The following is a 17,957-nucleotide window of genomic DNA, read 5'->3' as shown; positions in this document are numbered from 1 at the left end:
GTCTATCAATGGCAATCCCCAACACAGTTATCCGTCGAGAGTTATGCCTTATATCACTTAAAGCTAGATACCTCTGGAAACAACTCTCTGTGTTTAGGAAAATACGTGATCCTCCTACTAACACTTTATACGAAATTTTAAGTGAGGTGGCAAGAACCGATTCTGTTGTATCTATTAAAAAGTTCTGTTCTAAAATGATTTCTCTATTAACCTCACTCGGTTTATGCATAGAGGATCTTGTACAACGTCCAGGGTTGGTTAAGAGGTTCTTATTTAGGGCAGACTGGGTGGAAACGGTAAACTGTGTTGACTCATATTCCACTTATAAAGAGCATGCAATTTATGGTCATGCTAGGGAATGTGTACCCCTCTACCTGCACCGGTTTCCATGTGATAGGGCCAGATCTATATATATGCGCTTTAGGCTCAACCAGATATTGGGCCTCATTCCGAGTTGGGCGGTATGGGATACCGGGCACCGGTAAGGAGACTGGTGCCGGTAATCCCTTACCGCCCAATTCCGAGGTCCCTTAGCGGGAACCGCAAAGGACGTGTGGTCGGACCACACGTTCTTTACGGGTCCCGCTAAGGGACCAGGGCGCTAATTACTGGTCTGCTATGAGCAGGCCCGTAATTGGCGCCTTCCCCATTCCCATTGAGCCCTATGCGGGCTCAAATGGGAATGGGGAATGGTCAGGTGAATGGGGACTTACCGGGTCCGCACAGGTCGGAATGTCCCGGTAAGTCCTCATTCACCCAGACCGGACACGGACCCGGGTTTGGAGGCATCCATGGCGCAAATAGCGCCATGGCTACCTCCAAACTCAGAACGAGGCCCCTTGACTTTAGAGAGGACTCGGTATTGCCGAAATTGGGTCCACCTGATTTTCATTGTCGCTTTTGTGGAGACCTTGACTCGGCAGAGACACTTAAGCACTTAGTACTGTCATGTATACATTTTGAGCCTAAACGTGTTGTTTATCTTAAAGGTAAAGATTTGACAGAAATTCAGAGATTCAGAAATGTCTATGCATCTTTTCTGGAGCAGATGTATGTGGGGCTTAAATATCTCTTTAATAGTGGTTTTAAATATGTTTTTACAGGACATTATTGATGAATTGGAAAACATGAATTTGGCTATGTAATGTACCTTTTAATGTATTCGTTTGTTGGATCTAGGAAGATTTTTGTCCATGATGATGAATTTTCTCCTTGTCTTTTGAGTATTATATATGGGAATGATCATAGAGATAATGTATCTATGCAATGTGATTTTTTTAGGTGTTATGTTGTGTAAGGTTTCTTGTGAACTAAAAATGCAACAATAAAAAAAATAAAAATTATTGACCCAGTTCCCACCGTGATATTCTCGGCGCAGCTGTGCTCAGCTGTTCCTGGCAGTTGATTAGAGTACATATTTGGTTGTTTGATCCACAAAAACAAGTTAAACATTTTTGTTGAAGTACAAATGATGTTCACATCATGTATAAACTCAGACAAGCAGCATGCCTTTGTCAGAAAATGACTGCAACATGTGACTTTATCATGCGCGTTCTTTTGTGTGGTGTCTTTAAAGCCTCATTAGGAGTTAGCCGGTGTAGTGTTGATGTGTTGGTAATTCAGTTTACCAGCACGATACTGCACTGGTCAACTCAGAGTTTTATGGTGGCATAGCCGGAATGACCTCCATCATGGAGCTGGAGGCATTTGCGTTACCCCACCATCAGAAACTGCCAGTATTAACGACACCAGTATTACCAGTGGCAGTAATACCGGCTACTCCATGGGACTCCACGGAATGGGGAGTAACTGCCCCTTCTGGCACTTGGAATCTGCTGGTAATTTCAGCAGACCAAGTGCTTGTAGCGGTAATTCCGTTCCGTGGTATACCACCAAACTTGTAATGAGGCCGATCTGGAAAGTAGTACCAATCGTTAAGCAGGATCTCAGATTGTGCCATGCCAGGAATGCAGCATGGCATGTTGCTAACCATAAAACAACTTACATAGTATCATTTTGGGGCTTTGTTTCAGAGGCTATTAATGAAGCAGTTTGGTGAGTAAAGTAGGGTGTGACTTGTTTGCTTTACTAGCATTAAAATGTTCACTTTCACATCCTGTATGCAGATTGCTGCTGTTGTGGCAAAAGAGAAAACATTTACCTAGGTGTACACAGGCTTTATATAGCACAAACCTGCTATCAATCAGCGGAGTCCAGTACAAACACATATTGTCAAAGCTAATAGTTATGGCATTTGCAGTTGTGTATAAAATTGCATTGAACTTTACATTTTAGGAAAGAATGCAGTAATTACTTGAGCTCTAGTCAAAGAAGTCTTTTTGCTATGTCTATTACTAATATTACTTGTCAACAAACACTATGTTTGCAAATATTAAGGTAAGAATGGTTATTTTAAGGGTGAGCTAGAGTGGCAGGGTGCAGGTGAGCTAAGGTGGGAGAAAAGTGATGAGCTAAGGTGGGAACTAGTAGACATGGTTGAGCTAGGATTAATGGGAGTAGGCAGAAGTGTACAAGGGTGGGTGCATTGCTGGAGTTAAGCAGGGGTGAAGTTGTATGGGTGGGTATGGAAGGGTGGGTGGTCAGAGATGGGGCTAGAGTGAGTGGGTTATTATCGGGATGAGCTACGAAGAGTAGGGTAGGCAGGGGTGAGATAGGATGGATTGCATGGGTGGGTATGTAGGGTGGGTGGTCAGGGATGTGGCTAGAGTGAGGTGGGGAATTATGGGGATGTGGTAGGATGAGTGGGGCAGGCAGGGGTGAGATAGGGTGGGTTGGTGGTTGTGCCCATTTCCCTTATTGCATTGCTCTCCAAGTTACTGAAACATGTTGTCTACACACAGGTTCCATCCATCTTGAACCTGCATTCACCTTTTCCCTCTTTCCATTCAGGTTTCCAACCCTCTCTCTCCACCAAAACCACTTGTCTTCATGTCTCTAACTCTCTCCTTTCTGCCCATCATGCAAACTATCCTCAATACATATCCTTCCAGATCTAACCAGGGCTTTCGATACTTTTTTATCGACCCACTCTTCTTTCCTCACTGGCCTCTCTTTGACTATCTGAATCTGTTCGCCAATGCTTCTGTTCTCATCCCTCTGATTGATGCTATTTTGTATCTTGGGTCCGACAGATTTCTTCCTCTCATTCTCTTCTATATGCTGATCCTCAAGATTCTGTACTTGGTCCTCTGTTGTTTTCTTTTTACATCATGCCTATTTCTACCCTTGTGTCCTCATTGAAATGTTAAAAGGGAAAAGTGGCAGAAAGGGCCAGCAGGGTACAGCGCATAGATGGCAACTTTTGTGGCTGTGGACGGGCTGCGGCTGAGAGCAAGAGTGGGAACCTGCCAATTACCCACAGGAAATGGGAATTAAGAGAATAATGGGTTTGCTCTCAAACTGCGCTCACACATGAAGTAACAAGCATATTGCAGATTAATTAAGTAGTTTTAATCAGTGCCGTTGCAGCCTGACACGTGTTTGGAGCTTCCAGCTCTTCTACTGAGGCTGCTTATACAAAATTATAAGACATGTTTGAAAGGCAAAAATATATATCGAGCGTGGTTCAATAATAAAACAGACAAGAGCCCAGACCCAGGGCAAGCAAGGCAGTTAGGGTATACCAAACAGAAGTATAAGTTATGATAATAGACAAATACACCGAATGCACAATACAATTCAACCCAGTTCAGACAAGAGAGAAAAAATGAACATAAGATGCGCATTTCGGTGGGAGAAAACATAATACATTAGAGAAACAGGGGGGGGGGAAGAAACACAATTATTAAGTAAAAGAAGATATGTTCATGGTGATCAGACAGAGATACATGTGTAGAGCCACAGACTAGTATAATTTTACCTTAATCTTGGCTTATGTTAAATCTAGTTACTGGAGAAAAGACAAAAGTAGAATGGTTGTACTAGTACAAGGTCTGTAATTGTACTACACAAGGGAAAAGATTGAACCCCACTTACCAGTGGTTGAGGCTAAATGTTTAGGTTAATTAAACGTGGGCTCCCTAAAAAACAGAGAAGGGATGCCTATGTTAAAAAGAGGCTGGCTGACTAAATTAACGCATAAAAGTCATATGAAGTTGAAACTTGACATACCATTACTTTGCAGTTGCACGAAAAACGTATCTGTAAATTATTGTATTGCTGTAGCACGGGCGATGTTCCAGGAGTAAAATTGCGTGAAGAAAAATAAGAAAAACAACAAAGGGTCAATTAGCCAATTGAGTGGGCTATCTCTGCGATCATCCGAAGTAGCAAGGAATGATCGAAAAAGTGATGCTCACGGATAGGGCTCGTGTGCAAATTGTCATCATTGACTCACCAGCACGTTCACTGCTATGCGAGGGACTGGAGCCAAACGACGACCCTCTGTGTCCTGGGTTAACTAGGACCAGGAAGGGAAGCGAAAACGCCCGTGCACGGGCAAAACACAGCAAAAATAAGTGGAAAACCGTGCGCCATGATGGACTAGTCTAGGTAACGTGTGATTAAACAGGACGGCGAACAGAATACAAGGGCAAGGAAACCTGTATTCTGATAAGAATGCCAGATCCATAGAATTAAGACTCTTAAGAGTTGGTCACAGTAGGCAATAGTGTATTAAAGGTACACGTATACCAAAATTAAAAGGCGCATTATAGGTACACGTGCACAGAGTGTGTGCATGCTAGTGAAGGTCATGCAAGGGGGCGCCTAGACTCAGTTGAAAGAGGAAAACATACAACCAGAATGCAAAGACAGAGAGACATGCATTCTGAGGGAAGAAACTGCTCTAGTGAAATTTGAAATCAAAAAAGGCTGCGCACAGATGGCAGTGGTAAATTAGAGATACACATGTGCTGTATTAAATTGCGCATAGTAAGTGTCGCTCGTGCTATCAAGGACCGTAAATGCGGCGGGCGCCTGTTAGTAAATTAAATTGGATATTATATAAAGAAAGAAAATGGGACTGATAGAGCTTGCAAGGGCATAGCCAATTAAATGGGTAATAACCCAAAAGAAGAGAGCAAGAGCTCATGAAAAGTCTTAGAGAAACGCATTTAAACATCGGCTGATCACCACTCGCATCAGTATAAATGAACAATACCAGTTGGGCATGCCATGTGAAAGAACCCTGAATTGCACATGTGAAATGACTTATTGAACAGCATACAATTACAAGAAAACAGATAGTTCATGGTCTGTGTTCAGGCCAAACTCTACAGTCCGATATTGGCAAATCAACCGGGCTTCTAATTGCCTGAGTTTCAGTATCTGGTTGCCCCCACGTTGTGGGAGGGACACCTTCATGATCCCAGCAAATTGAATCATTGCCTTGTTGTCCATTTGGTGAGCTGTTTGCCAGTGCAAGGCTAAGGGATATTTAGAATCATATTGAGCAATTGAATACAAATGTTCCCTGATGCGAATTTTCAACGGGCGTATGGTACTACCAATGTAGTAAAGGCCACAAACACATTTAATACAGTAAATGCAAAACTTTGAATTGCAATTAATAAAAGACACAATCTTGTGTGTACCTAAATGTCCGAAGTCAATAAAGGTGGTCTCAAGTGCATGTGAACACATAGAACAACCCCCACATTTGTGAAAACCAGGACGTGGAGGTTGGTGTAACCAAGTATGTTGCTTGGGTGGGATTGACATAAATGAGGGAGAAAGTATATTCTTAAGGTTGTTTGCCTTAGTATAAATGAAACTTAGTAAATTGTCCACCCAGGGGGTAATATTGCAATCAAGCTGTAGGATGTGCCAATGTCGTTTGATTATATTGTAAAGCACTGAACTATCTGAGTTAAATCTGGTAATAAATTTGAGTTTCTGTGAGTGAACATTCTCATTCCGTATTTTCGGTGTGAGTAGATCGCATCTCTTCATGTCACGTACAACATGTTCTGCTTGTGCCACTGAGCGTAAATCATAACCTCTGGCTAAAAACCTTTGGCGTATCAATGAACATTCCTGGTCAAAGTCATTCGTCAGCAAACAATTCCTACGTGCCCGAATGAATTCGCCCTTGGGTATGTTGGAAACTACAGTTTTCCTATGGCAACTAGTGGCATGCAGAACTGCATTCACAGATGTGGATTTAAATCCACATCTGTGAATGCAGTTCTGCATGCCACTAGTTGCCATAGGAAAACTGTAGTTTCCAACATACCCAAGGGCGAATTCATTCGGGCACGTAGGAATTGTTTGCTGACGAATGACTTTGACCAGGAATGTTCATTGATACGCCAAAGGTTTTTAGCCAGAGGGTATGATTTACGCTTACTATGCGCAATTTGATACAGCACATGTGTATCTCTAATTTACCACTGCCATCTGTGCGCAGCCTTTTTTTATTTCAAATTTCACTAGAGCAGTTTCTTCCCTCAGAATGCATGTCTCTCTGTCTTTGCATTCTGGTTGTATGTTTTCCTCTTTCAACTGAGTCTAGGCGCCCCCTTGCATGACCTTCACTAGCATGCACACACTCTGTGCACGTGTACCTATCATGCGCCTTTTAATTTTGGTATACGTGTACCTTTAATACACTATTGCCTACTGTGACCAACTCTTAAGAGTCTTAATTCTATGGATCTGGCATTCTTATCAGAATACAGGTTTCCTTGCCCTTGTATTCTGTTCGCCGTCCTGTTTAATCACACGTTACCTAGACTAGTCCATCATGGCGCACAGTTTTCCACTTATTTTTTCTGTGTTTTGCCCGTGCACGGGCGTTTTCGCTGTTGCTTCCCTTCCTGGTCCTAGTTAACCCAAGACACAGAGGGTCGTCGTTTGGCTCCAGTCCCTCGCATAGCAGTGAACGCGCTGGTGAGTCAATGATGACAATTTGCACACGAGCCCTATCCGTGAGCATCACTTTTTCGATCATTCCTTGCTACATCGGATGATCGCAGAGATAGCCCACTCAATTGGCTAATTGACCCTTTGTTGTTTTTCTTATTTTTCGTCACGCAATTTTACTCCTGGAACATCGCCCGTGCTACAGCAATACAATAATTTACAGATACGTTTTTCGTGCAACTGCAAAGTAATGGTATGTCAAGTTTCAACTTCATATGACTTTTATGTGTTAATTTAGTCAGCCAGCCTCTTTTTAACATAGGCATCCCTTATCTGTTTTTAGGGAGCCCACGTTTAATTAACCTAAACATTTAGCCTCAACCACTGGTAAGTGGGGTTCAATCTTTTCCCTTGTGTAGTAAAATTACAGACCTTGTACTAGTACAACCATTCTACTTTTGTCTTTTCTCCAGTAACTAGATTTAACATAAGCCAAGATTAAGGTAAAATTATACTAGTCTGTGGCTCTACACATGTATCTCTGTCTGATCACCATGAACATCTCTTCTTTTACTTAATAATTGTGTTTCTTTTCTCCCCCCCCTGTTTCTCTAATGTATTATGTTTTCTCCCACCGAAATGCGCATCTTATGTAAATTTTTTCTCTCTTGTCTGAACTGGGTTGAATTGTATTGTGCATTCGGTGTATTTGTCTATTATCATAACTTATACTTCTGTTTAGTATACCCTAACTGCCTTGCTTGCCCTGGGTCTGGGCTCTTGTCTGTTTTATTATTGAACCACGCTCGATATATGTTTTTGTCTTTCAAACATGTCTTATAATTTTGTATAAGCAGCCTCAGTAGAAGAGCTGGAAGCTCGAAACACGTGTCAGGCTGCAACGGCACTGATTAACTCATTGAAATGTTCACATCACTTCAATGTGGATGATTTCCATATCTTCTATTCCTCCTTCACTGATGCTCTTCATTCTACTGTCTCCACCATCTAGTCCTGGATGCACTTGCACTTCCTTCACCTCAATCCTATAAACACTGAAGTCTTGTTTTTCTTGCTACCACTGTCCTAACTCTTTTCCTGCGTTTTTTACTTCTTTTCCCTTCCTTAATTTGTTTCTATTCTCCCCGCAATCTCGATGAGATTTTTAATTCTTCCCTCTCGTTTCATTTTTATATTTGCAACAATGCCCGTAGCTGTCATTTCTACCTTTTCGACATCCATCGTGCTCGCTCCTGTCTATCATTCCAAGCTACTAAACTCTTCATCATATCCAATTATTATCTCATGCCTGGATTACTTATCTAATGTTTATTTTGGATACAATACATAAAACACAATAAATATCAAAAGTAGATGTAAATGGAAAACATCATGCAAATATATCAAATTAAATGTTGACATTTGTGATCTGATTTTCATAGCATGAGCAAGGTATCTTTTAAGCATCCAACATAGCTTAACATCATTTACCATCACAAAGAATGCTGGCCACCATTGTCTAAAATCTAAAATATGAAGAAGAGGTAGAAGAAATGTACGTCTAGGTTGAACAAACAAGCTACAAAACAACAAAAGATAAATTGTTGTTTCTCGAGATTGACTATCACAAGCACAGGTAGGTGGCTTTGAGTTACACCAGTTTCTCCTGTTCTCTATTCTTATGCAGGGGAAGATGGTAGAATCTAATTTTCATAATTGAAATCTGTTATGTTGATGTCTTTTCTATTATATGTTAATGTGTTATCTGATTCCCATTCCTTGTTCTACTGATGGAATCCTAGCTATTGATGACATCAGAGCAATCCTGAGCTTTGTGTTAGAATGTTATTCTTTGAGGAGTCAGTCTACTTGTGCAGATGGTTGGGGGTCTCTACTACCCAGCTTATCCCTGCAAGCAATAAACCATTTGTTCAACTTGTTGTGCTCAGTTTATTGCTTTACAAAATCCATTCTTGAAAATTCTGAATATGGAAAAAGGTGAATTATCCAATGATACAGTACAATATTAGATCTAAAAGTCACCATATTCATAGCTGCATTAAAAAAGATTTAATCAACTTCCACTCTTTGTTTCATCTTCCCACTTCCCACCTCAATCTCCTTCGTTCCTATATGTCTTCTCTTTTTTCTTCTATCACATTCCTCTATCACCTCATCTTTCATTTCTGTCATTTGACACCCACCTTCTCAATTTCTCTCTACTGTTTATGATAGTGCTCCCTTTCCACCAGATTACCCTGCTCGATCCTGGTTGCAGCAGCATGGGTCCCAGTGGCCTTACAGACACCATAAAGATGGCCGCCAGCTTTTTGAGCGTGCCTGGCCTTTGTCTTGCCTGCAAGAGGCATGCCAATGTTCCAGCATCGTGATTGGCCAATGGAACCAGCAAATCCACTGACCTGATGGAGCCGGGAGGCGATGTCGGGCCTATATTGAAGCGCTGAGTTTAAGGGCCCTGTCTTTCCCTTCTGCTGCTTGATGCAGAAGGATGTGCCCCCTTTCCACTGGGGTACATTGCTCAATCCTGCCTTCAGCAGCAGGGGTCCTAGTGGCCTTACAACCACCATCAAGATGGCCGCCAGCTTTTCGAGCGTGCCTGTCCTTTGTCTTGCCTGGAGAGGCAACCAATGTTCCAGCATCGTGATTGGCCAATGGAACTAGCAAATCCACGGACCCGATGGAGCTGTGAGGCGACGCCAGGCCTATGTCGAAGTGCCAAGTTTAAGGGCCCTGTCTTTCCCTGTCCTTGCCCGGGTATGTTCCCTTTTGCCTGATGTGTAATCGTCACCCCACCGCCACCTGTGTGTGCCCTAGAGCACCCCTGCTGTCTCTGCAGGTAAGAGGCACACTTTATCAGGCTTTCGCACTACTTTGGCCATTACTACTCAAAACAGCCTGTCTGCTGTCTACACTATCCCAATGTGAGTGTCATCAATCCATACTTCTTATGCTCCTTTTGAGCATCTCTCACATCATGCCTGCTATGATTTTCGTTCTGCAGCTGCCCGTATCTTGCCTCCTGTACAGTTACCACCTGGATCCCTTCTGAAACCTTTGCAGTACAGAACAATGTTTACTCATACCATAAGCACTGACCGTTGCACCGACTTGCAACTCACTTTGTTCCTCCAGACAATGTGCAGTTACTAGGGTTGGTCTCATGTATTATGGCCCCCAATCCCTAATACAATAACATTTATGTTACCGATGGATTCTGGCTCATTGGATGTCTCCACCCATATAGGGTTAACAAGTGTGCATTAATCCATTATTTAACTTTGCATCCCCTGCCATGGCTTCTATACATTTCTAATGTTGCAATTATCATTTTATAATGCAAGCCGTCTTATCACTGCTATGTCCTGCTTACCTGCTGTACTAACGCTATACCTTTTCTGCCTTTGCCTTCTTGTTTAATGTAGCCCTCTTCTCACTGATTGCGACTACTAAGCATGCACCTTACCACCTTCACTATCTATCCTGCATGCATTTCTGCCCGGCAACAATAAGCAAGCTTTCCAAAGTATGTTCTCTCTGTACCATGTCCCCATGTGTACTATGATGTAGTTCCCTGTAACAAGAGGTGAGCTTTCCAAAGTATGTTCTCTATGTACCTGCCATGTCCCCATATGTACTATGATGTAGTTCCCAGCGACAAGAGGTGAGCTTTTCAAAGTATGTATTTCTCTGCACTTTCATGGCCGAATGTTTGCCTGTTCTGTAACTATGGGCCTCATTACACGGTAGGAGGTAACCATGCCGCTATTAGCGGCGTGGCTACTCCCTTACCGCATGCCAGGTCTGAGTAGGCAGTTTGGGGACTTACCGGGTCATTCCGACCCTGGAGGACCCGGTAAATCCCCATTCCAAATACCATTCCCCATTCCCATTTCAGCCCCCATAGGGCTCAATGGGAATGGGGAAGGAGCTAATAACGGTACCGCAATTTGCGGTACCGTTATTAGCTCTGAAGTCCCTCAGCGGGTCCCGTCCTTAACACCTGGTCAGACCAGGCGTTAAGGCGGGACCCGCTGAGGGACCTCGTAGTAGGGCGCTAAGGGATTACCGGCACCGGTGACCTTACCAGTGCCGGTAATCCCTTAGCGCCTACCATGTAATGAGACCCTATGTAACTACCAGCACTTACTGTAACCATATACTTAAGTTAAAGCGCCTAGGTGCCTCTGGGCTTTGTGCGCTATATAAATCCAAAAATAAATAAATCCATGGTCCTCCCCCTCTATTTCTCCCCCTTGATCTCTCTTTACTGCCCTTGACATTCTCTCTCGTTCCCAGTCTATACATCTTCTTTCCATTGCTATACCTCACCATGCCTTGTCTCATGTCCGCTCCTTCTTCCTCCTAAACATTGGAGCTCTCTACCTTTGTCCATCCCATCCTCACCTTGTCTTCATATATTTCATTCCCGCCTGAAAGTTCATCTAGCATCCTCTCTGTAATAAGTGATGCTTTACCCCGACTTCTAATTAAAAACTATAATTTGCAGCACTTGTTTGTGTACCATTGTATATTGTAAATGTTCAGCACTTTGGCAAAAGCGCTCTATAAATCCATATAAATACAAATAAATACAAATAAATACAAATAAATACAATGGAGGCAAGGGTGCAGAATACAAACGTATTCTGCACCCTTGCCTCACTGCACCACACCTGGGACCAACTGAGAGGGCCAACCCTAGTATGCTGTGGCAACAGGGTCCCTAAAGAGGTTGTCCCTCTACAGAGTGTGATTATGTAACACTCTCATAGAAGCATAAAATGGGCATACCTCCTCATTTCCTTGAAAGGGAGGCACTATGCCACAGAGTACTATCATGCTATGTGCTCCAGCCTTGAGCCTACCTGGCCTCTTCAGGGCACTGTGCAGTGGCCTACCTGACATATGACTCCTCTCCGGGAGGTGGGGCTTCTTCTGGTGGGTGGTGGGTCTTGCGGCTGGCTATTCCCCCCATCACCACTCTTCTGGATCTGTCTCCTGGCCTCTCGTCGGACCAGCTTGTCACCAAATTGTAGTATTTGGATACTCATGAAGCAGTCAGGAGTCTCAGGTAATCTCCAAAGTACAGACGTTATTAACTACAACTTGTAAGTAAGTAACTATGTACATGTAGGACCCGCTGGTCCTGTTTGGAACACCAGTGGGGGGGCACATTCCATCAATGACATCACACAGAGTATGACAAAACAATCATTTAAGAACACATACAAAAAGACAAGGGCAATGAGAAACTAGATGCCACTGTAACCTATGAAACAGAAACATAGGCCAGGTCTGCGTGAACTCATAAGAGAAAATATTGCATTAGATCAAAATACGTGAGCTCGTAAGAGAAAATATTGCATTAGATCAAAAAAGCACCCTCATTTTATCGAGACTGTGACTAGGCCCAAATGCATTCGGTGCAGGACCACTATAAGGGTGTTGAAGAAGGAAGCTGACACAAAGGTGACATTGTGGTGGTTTATGTGCATAAAAACGTCCCTCATGTCCCTCACTATCCCTAACTTCTAAGTCGGGGGTTCCCTGCCTTAAAACTAACACTACAAGGTCTGTCAGAATATCCGTCAAATCAAACTTCACTGTCCTGTGTCACAACCTATACCTATCCCTTACACTACAACTAAAGCATAATTGAACAGAAAGTTCCTTAGGAGAATGCCTCTCTTCTCTAGATGCTTGGATAATGTTTAAAAGAATGTTCTCTTACAACAAAAATGCCTGTGGGAATGACTCCCTTCCCGTGGCTTGCAGGTTTTACACATCCTTCCTACAATTACACGTCCAGAAGAATGTCTCCCTTCTCCTGGTGTAGATCTATACAGTTTCCAATAAAACCAGGGGTATTGACTGCCTTCTCCTGATATTCCTTTGCAGAAATCCCAACCAGGCCAGGGGGAATGATTCTCTTCCGCTGGCATCTCTAGAGTATGTCCCAAGAGCTTTTGCCCCTTCTCCAGGATAATGACTTCCTTCTCCCAGTGGTTAACTAGTTCTTTCTTACAATTTTCAGCTTGATGTACACTTTGCCACTCTGTTTTGTTGTTAGCAAAGGTCCCAGATCCTTCTTTGTTGATCACTGTGCTTAGTGCCGTCTCTGCGATGAGGAATTTCTCCTTGCTTGCTCAGTTCCCTTTTGTTGGGGCCCCAGACTCTTCTCTGATGTTCACTGGGCTTATTACTGCCACTGTAATGAGGAAGCTCTCCTTAGAGGCTTGATTTCCAATAGTTGGCGTCTCTGACCCATCTCTGGTGGTCAGTAGGCTTATTGTCGCCACTGCAAAGAGCAAGCTCTACTTGGATCCTTGGTTTGTACTAGTTAGCTCTCCTCAAATGCTTATTTTACAATCATTGGGGTCTCCGATGCATCTCTGTTTGTTTCTTTATTCATTTGTAGCATGCGCCAGACCCGGAGGTATAAGGGTGCAGAGGTTACAAGAATATATAAGGCTTAGATTACAAGGAGTTACACATGAAGATCATAAATGGTACAGGTACAGAACAAATATAGGTCAACCCCACCCTCCAGGACCGCAATAACAGACTCGGCACTAGACTCCCTACCGCATCTAGTAAGTTGCCTACCACACCTGTGACCAAGACCACTACCACTAAGGACAGCGCTAAGGCCTCTAACGCAACTTCTCTAAAAGGTGCACTACTCAATGTTAGATCTCTAGTAGCCCACCCCACCGAAATTGCCGACATTATCCTCTCAGGAGACCTCGACTTCCTTGCTACTACAGAAACTTGGTTACATGAAGCAGCAGGACCCTACCTCACTCTTGCCATCCCCGACAACTACTCTATCCTCAGAGCAGACAGACCTAATGCTCGCGGAGGAGGTGTAGCTATCATTTTCAAATCTTCACTCGACCTCAGACGAATCACCTCCCCCCCGCTAAAGTCCTGCGAGCACCTCACCATCAAAGTACAAACCACCCCTAATAGTACCATTACTTTGCAACTACTATATAGGCCCACAGGCTCCTTCGAGGAAGACATTACCACTCTCATAGCAGAGAATTCCAAGCCCCACTCCCAAAATATTATTCTAGGAGACTTTAACCTAGGATTTAATGACCTTAACGACTCTCCAGCTGCCTCCTTGGCTAACACCTTATCCAAGCACGACTTCACTCAAGTCGTTACACTACCTACCCACCAGAAAGGTAGAACCATTGACTGGGTCGAAGCCCACAACTGCAATATCACCTGCAAAGCCCCACAACCTCTTGTATGGACTGACCACTCCCCCATATTATTCGACATCAACCAAAATAATCCTAACCCCAAGCAGCGCCCCTATGCACCAGCCTGCCTGACTAGAAACAAGCGCAACATCACTGCGGAGACCCTCACACCTCTGATCCTCCCCCTTCTAAACACACTCCCAGCCACCGTCGACCTTAACCTTCTAGTCAACACCTACAACGATTCCCTAATCAGCGCTGACCATTGCACCCCTAAAGGAACGCAAAGGCAAATCCATAGCTCACTTGAACCCTTGGTACACACCGGAACTCAAAACTCTAAGAAAAAAGAAAGCTAAGATGGAAACCCTATGGAAAACCAACCCCTCTGCAGAAAATAAATCCAATCTCAAAACCATTTCCTCCTTCTATAAGAAAGAGATAATCCACACTAAAAAAGAAGCCTACAATACTAGAATAAATAATGCCCAATCTTCTGCTAAAGAACTCTTCACCATCCTGAAGGAATTAGAAAACCCAAACCCTCCAACCGATACCTGCGTGAAGGACAAGCCATGGTGCACCAGTATCCAAAATGCCCTGGCCAACAAAATTACTGGTCTCCAAAACAAAATTGAGGCCAAAAGATTACAACTCTCAAATAGCAACGCCTTCATACCTAGCACACCCACCACGACCAGCAACACCTTCGGCTTCACATTCAAACCGGTTACTATACCCGAAATCCAAAAAATCATAGCATTACTTAAACCTTCTAATTGTAAAGGGGACAGCTGCCCCGCCCAGATCATCAAAGATGCTGCACGAGACCTAGCCCCCTTCATCTCCAAACTAGTAAACCTATCCTTTTCGACCTATTCTGTACCCAACAACCTGAAACAGTCCTGGGTTCTCCCCCTCCTAAAAAAACAATCTCTCGACCCGGCCATTCCCACCAATTACAGGCCTATCACCACGGTCCCCTTCCTGCTAAAAATCCTCGACAGAGTTGCCTACCTGCAAATCCAAGATTACTTGGAGACCAATCAACTGTCCGGCCTGTGTCAATCTGGCTTTCGTCCTCAACACGGAACAGAAACTGCCCTTGTTGACCTCAAAAGTCAGATTGATGACATCAAGGACAAAAACAAAGCAGCTATCCTACTCCTCCTAGACCTCTCAGCAGCCTTTGACCTGGTTGACCACAAAATACTCTGCAACCACCTCTCTTCTGCTGCCCACTTCTCACCCTCTGCTGTCACGTGGATACAATCCTTCCTAGCCAACAGAACCACGAGGGTTTTCTCATCTGTGGCTGCAGCAGACCCCATCCTCATCACATGCGGTGTCCCACAAGGGTCCTGCGTCTCCCCTACCTTCTATAACATCTTTACAAAGCCTCTCTTTGACAAACTGGACCATCTGGGTGTCACCTACACCAACTACGCAGATGACACCCAGATACTCCTCACCATCACTGGCAACTACAACACTAACGCCACCAGGATTAACAAAATCTTCGCCATCATTCAGGAATGGATGGCCACACACGGCCTCTGCCTGAATGATGAGAAGACCGAGCTCCTCCTGGTCGGGTCCCCCAATAACCTACAGAAACTCAGCCCCGATTATTCCAACTTCATCATAGATGGCAACATCATTCCAGTTGTGAATAATGTGAAAACCTTAGGCTTCTACCTTGACGCCAATACAAACCTTTCCAAACAAGTTAATATGACCGCCTCAGCTACCGCCTACACAGGAAAATTAATCAGGGCTTGTAGACCTTTTCTATCTACAAACAGCTGCCTCATTCTGGCGAGGGCCCTTACACAATCGAAGCTTGACTATTGCAACAGCCTCTACCTTGGTGCCAACCAAGCTATAATCAAGAACTTCAGTTCCTCCAGAATAATGCGCTGAGAGCAGCATTAAATATTCCCAGGAGAGAGCACATCTCCCACATAAGAATATCTTGCAAATGGTTATCTATTCAACAAAAAATCAACCTGAAAACCCTCTGCCTCACCTATAAAGCCTTAAACCACCTAGCCCCCCAGTACCTCACCAACAAACTCTCCCTTAAGACAAACACAAGAATCACCAGATCATCCAATACTCTCTGCCTCACCGTGCCTAGATTCTCCGCCAAAAGAGCGGGGGGCTCGAGCTTTACTGTCCTCGCCCCTCAACTCTGGAACACCCTGCCACTGAGTATTAAACTGACCAAATCCTTCCAATTGTTCAGAAGACTAGTTATTAGTTGTCTTCTGGAGAAGGCAATCCTCATATAGCCTAAGCTCAGTACCAACTGTATATATTGTACATACTCTGAAATGTTTCTTACTACCTGCCTGTACATACTATATATGGCATATTAACGCCACAATTGTATAACTGCTGATATACTGTAACTATGTAACCTGTCCTTAAGCGCCCATTTACCCCTGGGTCTGGAGTGCTATACTAAATAAAACAAAGAAACAAACAAATAAAAACAGAAGTGGACATATACAGGTACAGAAACAAATATAGATCCGTAAAATACACTGAGGAGCAAGCGAAAACCGGCAAACCGGCAAACTGTGTGTTAGCCGTGGGTAAATTGTCTGGTCGGTATAGCAGGAGGGGGGGTGAGCAGGCCTTAATATTCGGTAGACTTAAGCCAGTTGATGTAGTTAAGTCTAAAGTTTAGGTAAGATTGATCTTCTCTGATTGGGAGTGGCAAGGAGTTCCAAAGTTGGGCCGCATTGACAGGGAAGCTGCAGCCACCAACCTTTGAATGCTTAAATCTGGGGGCGGTGAGGCAGTTGGTGTTAGCTAGTCTCATAGGTCTGGTGGAAGTTCTCCTGCAGAATCTATCTGTGAGATAACTCGGGCAGCATTGTTCAGGGCTTTATGGGTGAGGGATGCAGTTTTTAGCTGGATTTTGTTGTGGGTTGAGAGCCAGTTATTTTGGCGCCTAATCTCAGATATATGGGTTCTTCTAGCCACACTGAGGGCCGCTAAGAGGGCATTATTTTGGAAGATTTGGATCCTTTGGATAATCGATTTGTTGGCACCAATGTAGAGGGCCATCAGTAGTCTAGCCCAGAGAGTATGAGGGCTCTGCCCAGGATAATGCAGCTGTTGTTGGAGAGAAAAGGTTTGCCGGTTCTAATAAGCTTATAGGTGTAGGCGGTGGCAGAGGCCATAGAGTTCAATTGTTTGGTGAAGGAGAGCGTGGAATCAAGATAGAAGCCAAGGGTCTTTACTCTCGTGGCCACTTTGATGAGGTTACCATCGATAATGAAGGCTGAGTAATCCTGACCTAGTTTATTGATGTTAGTGGGAGTACCCAGGATGATGAGCTCAGTTTTATCATCATTCAGGCATAGACCGTGGGTCACCATCCATGCCTGGATGATGAGGTACACTCTGTTCACCAAGTCCAAATCCTTAACGTAATCCCCAGAAAGTGGGAGGAGAATCTGAGTATCATCTGCATAATTAGTGTAGGTGATACCAAGATGGTCCAGATCGTCGAAAAAGGGCTTAGTGAATATGTTGTACAATGTAGGGGAGACACAAGAGCCCTGGGGCACTCCGCAAGTGATAGGATGGGGTCTGCCGCTGCTGATGGGGAGAAGACCCTCATGGTCCTGTAGAATAACTTTTTCTACCTCTAGAATAGAGGTTTTGGTAAAGTTGAAACAGGCAGGAGAGGTATCAGATGTCATTTCCTTAAGGGAGAGGTCAGGAGTCGTGTTATTGGGTAGTGATAGAGAGTTTAGGGATGCTTTCTTTTTGGCTATTTTGTCTTGGAGGGTGGTTACTTTATTGTAGAGTGCCTGTTGGATGTCTGAGCACCAGGTTTTGTCTTTGGTACAAATATCAGGTGTAGGATTAGGAGACTCT

This window comes from Ambystoma mexicanum, chromosome 5p (genome assembly GCF_040938575.1).
Source record: "Ambystoma mexicanum isolate Mex_15411 chromosome 5p, UKY_AmexF1_1, whole genome shotgun sequence".
NCBI classification, from domain to species: Eukaryota; Metazoa; Chordata; class Amphibia; order Caudata; family Ambystomatidae; genus Ambystoma; species Ambystoma mexicanum.
Note: the sequence above shows the minus strand (reverse complement) of the source record.